At 34.1% G+C, this 11529-nt stretch overlaps 1 long non-coding RNA gene across 1 annotated transcript; it reads right to left on the bottom strand.

Annotated features, from left to right (window-relative positions):
- Positions 1-613: 613 nt before the first annotated feature.
- On the bottom strand, positions 614-9003 carry LOC124888561. Its single transcript, XR_007047005.1, has 3 exons — positions 8334-9003; positions 6914-7036; positions 614-688 (listed from the first exon to the last, which is right to left on the bottom strand). It is a non-coding gene; the product is annotated as an uncharacterized LOC124888561 (long non-coding RNA).
- Positions 9004-11529: the final 2526 nt, after the last annotated feature.

Raw genomic sequence — 11529 nt, 5'->3', positions numbered from 1 at the left:
CGTCCGGGAGGCATGATCTGAAAAGAAAACAAACGGGAATTAGAGAGACTCAAGAACTTAGACTCTGTAGCTTGAAACAGAACAACAAGAAAGGGAAATATTCCAAACTGTCTCGGAGCCTCTCCCTTATAAGTGTGGCGCGCTGCACACCCATAAAAGAGACTCTCCTTGACAAGGCTTTGTTGGGCCCCTAATGACACCAAACCTAGGTTCTGATACCACCTTTGTCAAGACCCAAACTAGGGCCTGGTCATGACGGGTATCTCAAGTCCAGCATGGACCGGAGATCACCCCCTGCACCTAGCCAAACCAAACACGCTACACCCCAAGTTTGGTTGAATTCCAAACATATAAGAAAATAGCATACAATAGTCTAAGAAAGTCTAAATGCATGTCCATACCCAACCACCATCGATCGGCCAAACGATCGACTGATACCTCCTAATAGACACAGTAGTCTAAACAAAGCCTTCAAAATAATGATCTAAAACTGAATATAAATAAAATATCGGGACATGATCCCAACAATAGCAAATAAACAAATCCAAAAAAATAGTCAACATATAAAGGAAATCATAATCATGAAATAGGATCTTCCAAAGAATGGAAGCTCACCACTTTAATCTGGGTCGATAGGTGATCTTAGATCCAAGTCACTGAGCAGGAGGAGTAGAAGTATGACCAATTCCTGTATCGTGTGGGGATACAACATCCGAAGATAGTTAACGAGTTGAATGCTAGCATGTAACTTAGGATAAGGATAACATAATGACATGATCAACAATTTAAAATCATTCCAAAACCAATGCATATAATCAAATGCAAAAACACACACACACACACATATATATATATATATATCACAAACCGGGATATGGAACATGGCTTAACATGATTTTCAAAACCTTAACCTGGATTGTGTAGCTCAACCATCATATATAGTATCCACAGGCTATGTGGTCCCCAGCACTCACCCCCTGGTCGGGCCTCAGTGTGTGTAGTCACACGAACCAGTGAATAATCTCATATATATGTACATGAGGGACTCGAACTCTCCAACATATATCAAGGTGACTTAAGCACCCGATCTATAACGATTTATGGGGGACTCGAACCTTCCTAATCATAAAAGAATAATAAGAGGGACTCAAACCTCCCTGGTCACTTTGACCCCGCATCGGTAAACATGATTTCTAAATCGATCACTCAGACCTCCACTTTTACAACTCAGCTACACAACTCTTATTATAGCTCAATTAAAATAAGTATCACACATTCCCATTCATTGAACCACATTCCACATTAAGGCATACAATGTTGGTATCGTCATACCAACCACACTTGCAAGGTAACACGTCATGCCAAATAATTTCCATTAACTCGGGGAGAACAACTCCCTTTGTTCACTAAATCATACCATTGTATTTCAACTATCTTTTTATATCATGAAATAATTCAAGACTAATTAAATTCACAAATTCCCATATTTCTTATAACTAAAACAAATTTCATGTTTTGGAGTTGGGGACATAACCACTTCAAAAGTCATAAGTTTAGGGAAATCACAATTCCTTAGTTCATTCACCATCCCTATACACCCACAAGTTCAAAACCACATTTAAAGCATGAAAAATCATATATAAGCCATGAGAAATATTGTTCAATTCATAAACATTCAAAACTCCCAATCTGTGTTTCAAAACCATCACAATAATTTCATTGACACTTTAAGTCATATGATTTTACAAAATTAATAATAAGGGAAGAGTAATATGTCTGTAATAGTAAGATGTACAGAGAGAAATAACCCTTGAGAGCCCTAATTGATCAACCTTTTGAAAATATTAAGTGTTCTTAACCTTGAAAAATTGGGAGTATTTAAGGAGTTACTCTGAGAGATAAGGACACTCTAAAATAGGTTATAAGTCGTGGGGTTCTATTTGGTTAAGAGGATAAATGTCTAGAATGCCCTCAACTTAAAAGCTAAAAAGTACTGCATTTGATTATGAGTCAATCCCTTGACTTGTAACCACTCCTTACGAATCGTCACCATGAGTTGGAACCAAGGCAGTACCACCAAGGCACCCTACACTATTACCCTTACGAATCAATGGTACCAATAGTGATGGGACCCTACGAATGGTATGTCTAGTCTTAGCCAACACAAAACTCAATTTGGGACATACATTGGACACCCTACGATTACACCTAAGATTCATAACATCTCATTATGGCTCTTAGTGAGCCACTCGTACTCAGAGCAGAATCAAGCCACAAACTTATTGATTTGGTTACGACTCGTCAGGACACCCTACGACTCAGGAGGTCCAGTTGTATCCAGGACAGTGAGCACAAAGCTCAAAAAATTTTCAATGGCCAAAATCTGTGGTGTTTCAGCAGTGTTACAAGACAAAGTGAGGGTTGAGTTATGCTCTTAATATAAATCATATACTATATAGGTTGTGCATTTCTCTACAGAATACACTTGATGACTGGACCTATATAAGTGTAGACTAGTGTCGCTCCTAAGAAATATGACAAATTTATAGAGCACTCATGAATATCAGGACACGTACATGACCTCTTACCGCAAAATTACGATAGCGATGAATTAGATTGTGCGGGTATAATGTGATAGAATAAATCCCTGAATTTACAAAAAAATCTTAGTTTATAGAATTTCTAAACTTCAACAATAGTTTTGTAAGTTCAATCTTGTTTTATTTCGGTCTGATTCATAGTCTACGAACACTAGATTTGATGCATTGTATTCATATGTTGAAACCCAACAAAATTTATTTTTATCGTATATCATATTCCTTGATATTATTTTTTAATATATATATGGGGGAGTGCTGGATATCTAAAAAAAAGAATTCATATTCTTGACTAAATTTATTATTATAAGTTCGTATTAATGAGATCTTTGACAACTATATTACGCCCTTGTAACATATACTTTATTAGAGGTATAATAACATTTTTATGTGAATTAATATCCTTCTTTTTTAAAAATATATCTTAGAAAGTATTTAGAGATAAAATTTATTTTGGTCAACCTTTATGTTTTGCCAACGTCTTTCACTAATGTTTTTGTTTCTTTATGTAACAACTCTCTTGGTAGTTTGTGAAATTTTCTCATCCTCGCTATTTTTAGTTTTCTTGGTAGTTTGTATACATAAATTATGACTCACAAGATGGTAGTACCAATTTATGAGGTATTCAGAGGTGATTTAAGTCATTAATGCCTTGAGTTTTAATAAAGTTAAACCCGAAAATAGTTAACTTTTGATCGAGACGACCTCAGATTAGTATCGTAGTGTTCTCAATAGGTACAGAATGTACTTTTTAGTTAATGTACATATTTGGTTTATTTTTATGGAATTCTGAATAAATTTTGAGGATTTAGTAAAAGTTGTGGATATCAGATAATTAATTTAGTTAGGAGTAATGGGTCAAAAATACATTTATTTTCTTCCCATGTAACCCATGTTAAGATTGGTTGAAGTCAATAGGTTTGACATGGAACTATAACAAAAACTCAACCAAAGAACGATTTATGCGTGGTTGATTGGGGAAGAAGAGGATCTCGATAACTTGAGGTTAGTTTAATGTAAAATAATTAGTACGCAATAGCAATAACCTGTATGTTTCAGTTTCTTGAAAAAACTCGAAGGAAGTGGAAATATTCTCCACTGTAATGATTATTATAATCATTACTTATAGTCCAAACACATCGACAGGTCCCTCTACTTGGCATCAGCTTTTACTTTGACATCTCAAGTAGACGTTGTTAACTTTAGGCACCTCAAATAGCATAGAGAGTGTTATTTAATACTTTTTGTTGAGCCAGCAAAAATCATGTGCTACACGCATTTTGAGCGCGTTTGAGGGATATTTTTATAATTTTTTCATCTTTAATTTTTTTTAAAATTATTGACAATATCTATTGCCAAATCAGCAACAATTAATCTAATGAATTAATGACACGAGTTTTATTGATCAAATAATTACAAAAAAGTCTCTCACGTTGTCTTCTCTACACAATATTTCTTTAGCTTAACCTTCATTAATGTAGGTTGAATTTTTCAAGAATGATAAACACATCTCCTCATTATTTAACGATGGTAGATCCGCAGTAATAGCTTCACGAATTTCAGACAAATGAAGAAAAAATACGGAGAAGAAGAAGTTCGGTGGAAAATCTCCTGTAACAGTATTTTTCAAAACGTTTATTTTAAGAAAAAAATATCATGACAAATGCTGGAATTTAAAGGTTGAAGGATTTAAGTAGATGCATCAGATTATCTCTTTCAAGAACTTTGAAAGGATTAAAATATTAATTTCAGAATAATACTGCAGCGAATTCATTGTTTAAATTTATGTTTTCGACTCAGTGACAGATATATGAATTTAAACATGAATTTTCATGACTTATTGTTTAGCTTTCAAAGGATTAAGATATTAATTTCAGAATAATACAGCTATATGAATTGTCATCGTCATACAATAAGTTCAGTAGGAGCATTCCACCAGAAATTGTAAACTTGGAGAGGCTGGGTATTTGTAGGGGGAGGGGCAGCGACTGGGTATTTAGAGAAGATGACCTTGTGGGGGTGGGGATGGAGGTGGGGGAGGGTTGGTTAATTTTTGATAGTTTTTTTTTTTAAAATTTAAATTAACTATTTAAAAATTATTTAGAGAAAAATGACAAATGTCATCGTATTATTTGTCACTTTCCACGTCATTATCTCGTGTAATACACGCACATGGTATATTTTTGCTGACTCAGTAAAAAGTGCTAAAATAACACTCCTGTATGCTACTTGAGGTACCTAAAGTGAACAACGTCTACTTGAGGTGCCAAAGTGAAAGATGGTGCCAAGTTGAGGGGCATGTCGATGTGTTTTGCCTTACTTATAAGTACCGCGTCGGTAAGAATATGATATTGATATTACTTATTTACGGAGGATTGGATTCCACGCCGGTACGAATATGATATTAATATTACACGTTTATGAAGGATCGGGTATCACACCTATATGGTACATGAACGTAGATTGTTCCCTGCACGTCATGACTAGTTGAGAAAAAATAAGTCCTTTAGCAAGTGTGTACGTATCTGTGTTGAATTTAAAAGATTGTATGGGTTATTAAGAGGATAACAGGCTAATGGTATTTTAATTGCGAGGTTTAGACGGATGTGGTTGTTACTGATGGTATTGTTGTTGATTCCGTGGATGTTTACAGTGTAGTTATACTCTTGATGGTATGTGGCTTGTTTGTAAGCACTGTTTGGCCTGTTATTGATGTATTTGTTGATTCATTGAATACTTGTTATGTGACGATGTCTGTCTACTTGTTATTTGATTTAAGTTGTGTACATGCTATTAAATTGAGTTGGCCTATGATACCTACTAGTACATAGTGGTTTGTACTGATACTACCCTGTACTCTTTTTTTGTTGAGTGCGGAAAGTGTTCCAGGGGGCTCAGACACGATCTTACCTCTAGAGTTTGATAGCAGATCTTGATCCAAGGATGAACATTTCGTCTCCAGGCTATCATGGGTCATCCTATTTGTTCTTGACCATCTTTCGGGCAATGAAACATTCTTTATTTACTTATTTTTTTATATCTCATTTAGACATGATCTTTGTTAGAAGTTCTTGTACGATAACTTTGGGGTCTTGGGGATTTCAATCAGTGGTTTGTTTGATTTTCTCATTAATAACAATTAGCTTTGGATTATTGTTATTAAGGTGGTCTTATGATAATATTGTTTTAATATTAACTAAGTGATTGAATAATGATTTGTTTTAGATGGTTCTCAATTCTCCCACATGAGTGCTACTCATGACCATTTGAGTCGTAACATTTTAAGGCCAGTTGCCTTAATGACATTGTTTCAATGCCTTTCATTTGTAAGTTGGAGGCATATATATAGATAAATATATTTCATTGGTCTTTGATATTAGAGAAGATGATACTTATGTAAGGTAGAGGGAAAATAGTGTGAGCAATATTAATCTTTATTTTTCTTATTTGTTGGGTTTATATTATTTATCTTTATTATTTTTTGTCTTTCATTTTAATACTAGAAGATGTTGTTGAATTTTTGGAATATATTCATACTTGGTAAAATATCTTCAAGGATCATGTCTCACACGCCTCAAGCTAAGTGTTCGTGAAGAAGGTATTTTTCGTACGATTTACAACAATTTGGTCCAAAAACTAAAAACTAGATTATATTTGCAACGATCACGTATCATTTTAACAACTAGTTTTTGTGTGATCAAGCTCCATTTCGACGGCCCATTTTGATCCATTTTCGATTATTTTCCCTTAATACGCCTTTTAATTTTGTATTTTTGGTGCATATAAACTAATCATTTCATCCAACTATATTAATCTTCTCTTCTAGTAGATATAAAGAGTAATATATCTATAAATTAGCATCAGATTTGAATTGCTTCTTAATTCAGGGATTTGAAAATCACAAGCTTTGCTCCAGATGTACCACGTCAGGGTTGTCACCACTTATCTTTTTACTCCAATTGTGAAAATGTTTTTTTTAACAGTTCCTAATTAAATTTGAATTATGTTGAGCTTCTATTTCTAGCCAGTTCAAAATTTTACACGTCAAATATTTTTTTGAGGTAAGATACATATTGAAATTTCAAATATAAATTTAAATTATATTTATGTTGTTATTTCTTTTTCTACTTTACGACAAACATATTCATTTTGCATAATTCAACTTCGACTAATTCAAAGGCAGGAACATATATTTGGAGAAGTATTATTTTGATTTCTTTTTAGGCCACCCAAATAAGCAAAAATCTGTGTATTGTAGCAAACAACAACCACACAAACAAACATATAGATAGAAACTTTTGAAAGCAATCTCTAACCATTTAGCTTTGTCAAATTGACAATATGCTCTACTCCAGGAATGTTGTTGGGGCACACATGAATCACCGTTCCATCCAAGCCGAAAGGGAAGTACAAGTGCATTCTTCAGTGACTGCAAACCTCTGAGGATAAAATTGTATGAATAATCATTCATCTAACTTTCAATTTTCAATCTTCCATAACCAGCGCAATAGAATGATAATGGGACAAACGGACAGATGAGTAAAAAAAAAAAGAACATGATACTATTTTGTCCACTTTCTATAGCATAACAAAGTGAGGAAGCTATCATGCAAAGTGAGGAAGTATCATGCATTAAACTTGTAAAGTTTTGTGAGAAAGCTATCATGCATTAAACTTGTAAATTTTTTGTGATTTTCTAGGCTACACATTCTTAATAGTAATAGCGAGAAAAGCATGATCTGGGTGAATGACTGTCACACCCTTTTTTTAACGTGCTCCAAAAAATGTATATTTTAAAGTTCGAAAGGGCTTTACTATTTAAGTGACAAGAAATGAAAATTTGTTTCGGAAAAGGATTATTTGTATTTTTTATTCAGAGTCGCCACTTAGCATAATCCGGTGTGCCAAGTCACCTTTGAAAAATCCTTTTCGAAACCATTTGGCTCTTAAACTGGTTTGCGAACAGAGATTCCGGCTAAGGAATTCTGTTGACCGAGGGGAAGGTGTTAGGCACCCCTTGATCCCGTGGTTCAACCACGGTCGCTTGGCAGAGCGTATCGGCTAAATTGACGTTACAAATGCATAAACCACACAAAAAAACACGCAAAATAATCAAACAATAACAAAACAAAACAAAAATGTAAAGTCCAGTCCAATTATTAGAACCCGAAATAAAAACACTGAAATAACCTACACTAGTCCTAAACCATGCTTTACCCGATGCCTCGGGCCTTGATCACGAACATCCTTAGCGTACAAAGTTCTTCGGGGCATTCCCCGGTGAGTAAATACAAATTACCTCGGGGCATTCCCCGGTTAAATAAATACGCTTTCTAAATATGATAAACAAAACATTCAACAAATTTCCAATCATTCCCACACTACACCAATCCTAAACTTGCCTACCCGAGCTTGCTGTTTGCCTACCCGCTCGACAACATACCGGATTCAACATCAACAATGTATCAAAAATATCATAATACTTACTTTTATCAATTTTTGATTCCCGTCCCCAAATTTATTTCAACCAACATGATTAAATAAGTCTCAATCAAATCAACCACGGTAATCGCGATTTCTCCAACATAATATCGAAACATATCACCCCGTCACAATCATCAAACAAACACTAACAACGAAGATTCAAACCAAACACACAACAAATAAATCATCTACACCCACAACATCACAAAAAAAAATCAAGATAAATTAAAGATTCGGTTAAAAGAAATGGACCTCGATGAAATTGATCCTTGACGATAATAAAGAAATCCGAAGACCAAAATACTCGACCGGAGAACCTCGATCGCGATGAATCCAACTCAGCATAGGGAAAAACTAATAGGACAACTTCAAAACCAGTGAGACAAACTTTGTTATATGAAACCCAAACAAGAACGACGACGCGATTTGATAACGACAACTCGAAATCCAATATTGACGACGAACTAGGAAACAGATGAAACCAAAACCCCCAACAAACAACAGGAACCCAAAACCCAACTCAGATCGAGCTCCGGTGAGCTCCGGTGACGGAGAGAATGACGGCGGTGCCTGTTCTCCGGTGGTGATTGGAGCTGAAGCTGTCTACGGCGATGCTGTTTCGCCGGTGGCAGCACTGGCCCGCTACTGTTGGCTGAGGACGATGGGTCACCGGTCGGTGGTCGGTTTATCGGCGGCGGGAGAGGAAGTCCGGCGAAGATAGTGACGGCGTTGGTCGCTGAGTTGGCTGTCGTGGTGCTCCGTCCATCGACGGCCGGAGAGGATAGAGGCAGAAGGAGAGAGAGATCGTGGACCGAGAGAGAAGGCGGTGCCGGCGCCGTTGTGGTTGAAGCGCCGATGATGTCTGTTGAGAGAGAGAGTGAGAGTCTAGAGAGAGAAGGAGAGGGTCCGGTCCTTTTCTCTTTTTTACTGTCAATGACTTCCTCTTTTTTGTGAGAGTATGTGTGTATATATTGTGAGGGTGGGTAGTGGTGAGGTAGGGTAGGTAGGGTCACGTGGGGTAGGGGTAGGTGTGATGTGTTTTATTTTGATTGGGTAGGTTGTTAGGATAAGATAGAATTAGTTAGGATAGGTTTTGTTAGGGATTTTTAAATATTTTTTCTTGTATTTTGTGGGGGGTATAATAACATGGGTGATGGTACACGGTAGGATAAAAATAAAAATGGATAAAAACGACATCGGGGAGGGACGAAATTAGGTGTCTACAATGACCAAACTTATTATGGTTTGACTACTATTTTTGAACAAAATTTGTGATAAAGTACAAGTAGACATCTTGTCCAATTCAAAAATATAACAAAAATAGCATTTTTCTTGTTTTCACATTAAGATTTTGCATTTAGCTTCACAACAGACATATGTTAGTCGTATTTACTTACAATTGTAAGCTTTATTTCAGCTTAACAAAATGTTGTCATGTGTTGCAATACACCATCTTGGATCTTGTTATAAAAAAATTTATTGGCAAATATAAAGTTTTAAGTATTTTTCAAACATTCGAATACTAGAAATTTTTTGGCAAAGGTGTACTCCCATAGTTGAAGTAGAAATTGAAGAAAAAAGGTAATGCTAATGAAGGGGTTTTAATGTAATCGAAAAAAAGAGAAAACATAGACCAACAAATGTTTAACTTGAAAAATCGTTTAAATTGAAGGTAAACATTACAGTATCACATATATCCAAAAATCTATATCTATATCTATATCTATATCTATATCTATATCTATATCTATATCTATATCTATATTAAAAGTGTGAAGGGGCATTAAAAATATTATTTGAACTTTTAATCCTTCATTAAAAATCTCCGTTTTAGACAAAATCGTCTTTTTCACTATTTCTCTAATTAAGAGTTGAAAATTAATTAAATATTTATAGTAAAAAAATGTTATTAGAAGTCATTAGAATTAATGACAACTAATACACTTTTTATTAGTTTAAAAATTTTAAATCAAATAAAATTGATTTTAAGAAGATTTGAAAAATCTGAAAATAAATATGAAAGCGTTAGATTAAGAAAAATATAAGAAGTACCAAACTTTTAAAAGTTTTAAGTAGGTAATCAAACATTTTTGAAAGATTTAACCTAAAAAATAAGAAAAGATTTTTAAAAATAGAAAAATAAAAAAAATAATCGTAAACTACAAATATGGATCAAATCAATGTGTCTCTCTTAGCCTCTAGCAGCAAGGAAAAGAGAAACTACATGACAAACGCAAAAGTGACTATCCATTAACCGCTTGAAACTTCTGGTGGTAAAATATATATGTTCTTACAATAAAATAAATGTTTATATTTACATTATTATATTAAAGTGTGAAGAATTTTGAGAAGTGATTTGAACTTTTTACACTTCATTAAAAATGTTCATAGACAAAATAGTTTAATTTTAAATAATCAAAAGTTATACTTGTCTCACATGTGTGGTTAAACTAGTCTATATTATATTAAAAGTGTGAAGGGCCTTAGAAAAGTGAATCAAATTTTTTTGCCCTTCACTAAAAGACCCTGCTTTAGACAAAATTATCTTTTCACCATTTTTCTCTAATTATTATATTATTATTTTTATAATTTTAATAAAAATTTAAGGAGTCCTAAAAATATGCGATAATGTTATGAAATATAAAACAAGAACAAGAATAAATAGAGAGAGAAGAGGAGAAGCTTCTTTATTTCTCTTCAGGATGAGAGATAGGAATTCTTGAGAATTATTTACAATGAATAAAACCCATCTATTTATAGAGAAAATTACTCCCAGTTTCTCTCTAATAGATAGATACTTCAATCCTGATAGATATCAACTAGATCTTGATAGGTCTTATCTATATTCTTGATAGACATTCACTATAGTGTAAATACATTTATAACACTCCCCCTTGAATGTCTAATTGCGCCTCGTTAAAACCTTACTAGAAAAATCCAATGGAAAAAAAACTATTGAAAAAAAAAAAGAGTACACATCTTTAATAATACGCATATAGGCTGCCTCATTAAAACCTTACAAGAAAAACCCAGTAGGACAAACCTCGTAAGGAAAAAAGAGTACAACACGTATTAACTTCCCCCTAATGAGAACATCCTTAAGTTTTTGCATCCCGATCATGTGCATCATCTTCTTAAAAGTTGTAGTTGAAAGAGATTTGGTGAATAAATCAGTCATGTTATTACTTGAACGAATTTGTTGCACGTTAATATCACCATTCTTTTGTAGCTCATGTATGTAGAAAAGTTTTGATGAAGTGTGCTTCGTTCTATCTCCTTTTATGAATCCTCCATTAAGATATGTTATGCATGCTGCATTATCTCTGTATAAAATTATGGGTACATTGTCACATTTCAAACTAAATTTTTCTCGAATGAGTTGTATCATGAACCTCAACCACACACATTCTCGGTTCGCTTCATGAATAGCTATTATCTCAATATGATT

This window comes from Capsicum annuum, chromosome 11 (assembly GCF_002878395.1).
Source record: "Capsicum annuum cultivar UCD-10X-F1 chromosome 11, UCD10Xv1.1, whole genome shotgun sequence".
NCBI lineage: Eukaryota > Viridiplantae > Streptophyta > Magnoliopsida > Solanales > Solanaceae > Capsicum > Capsicum annuum.
This window is presented reverse-complemented; position numbering and strand designations above follow the sequence as displayed.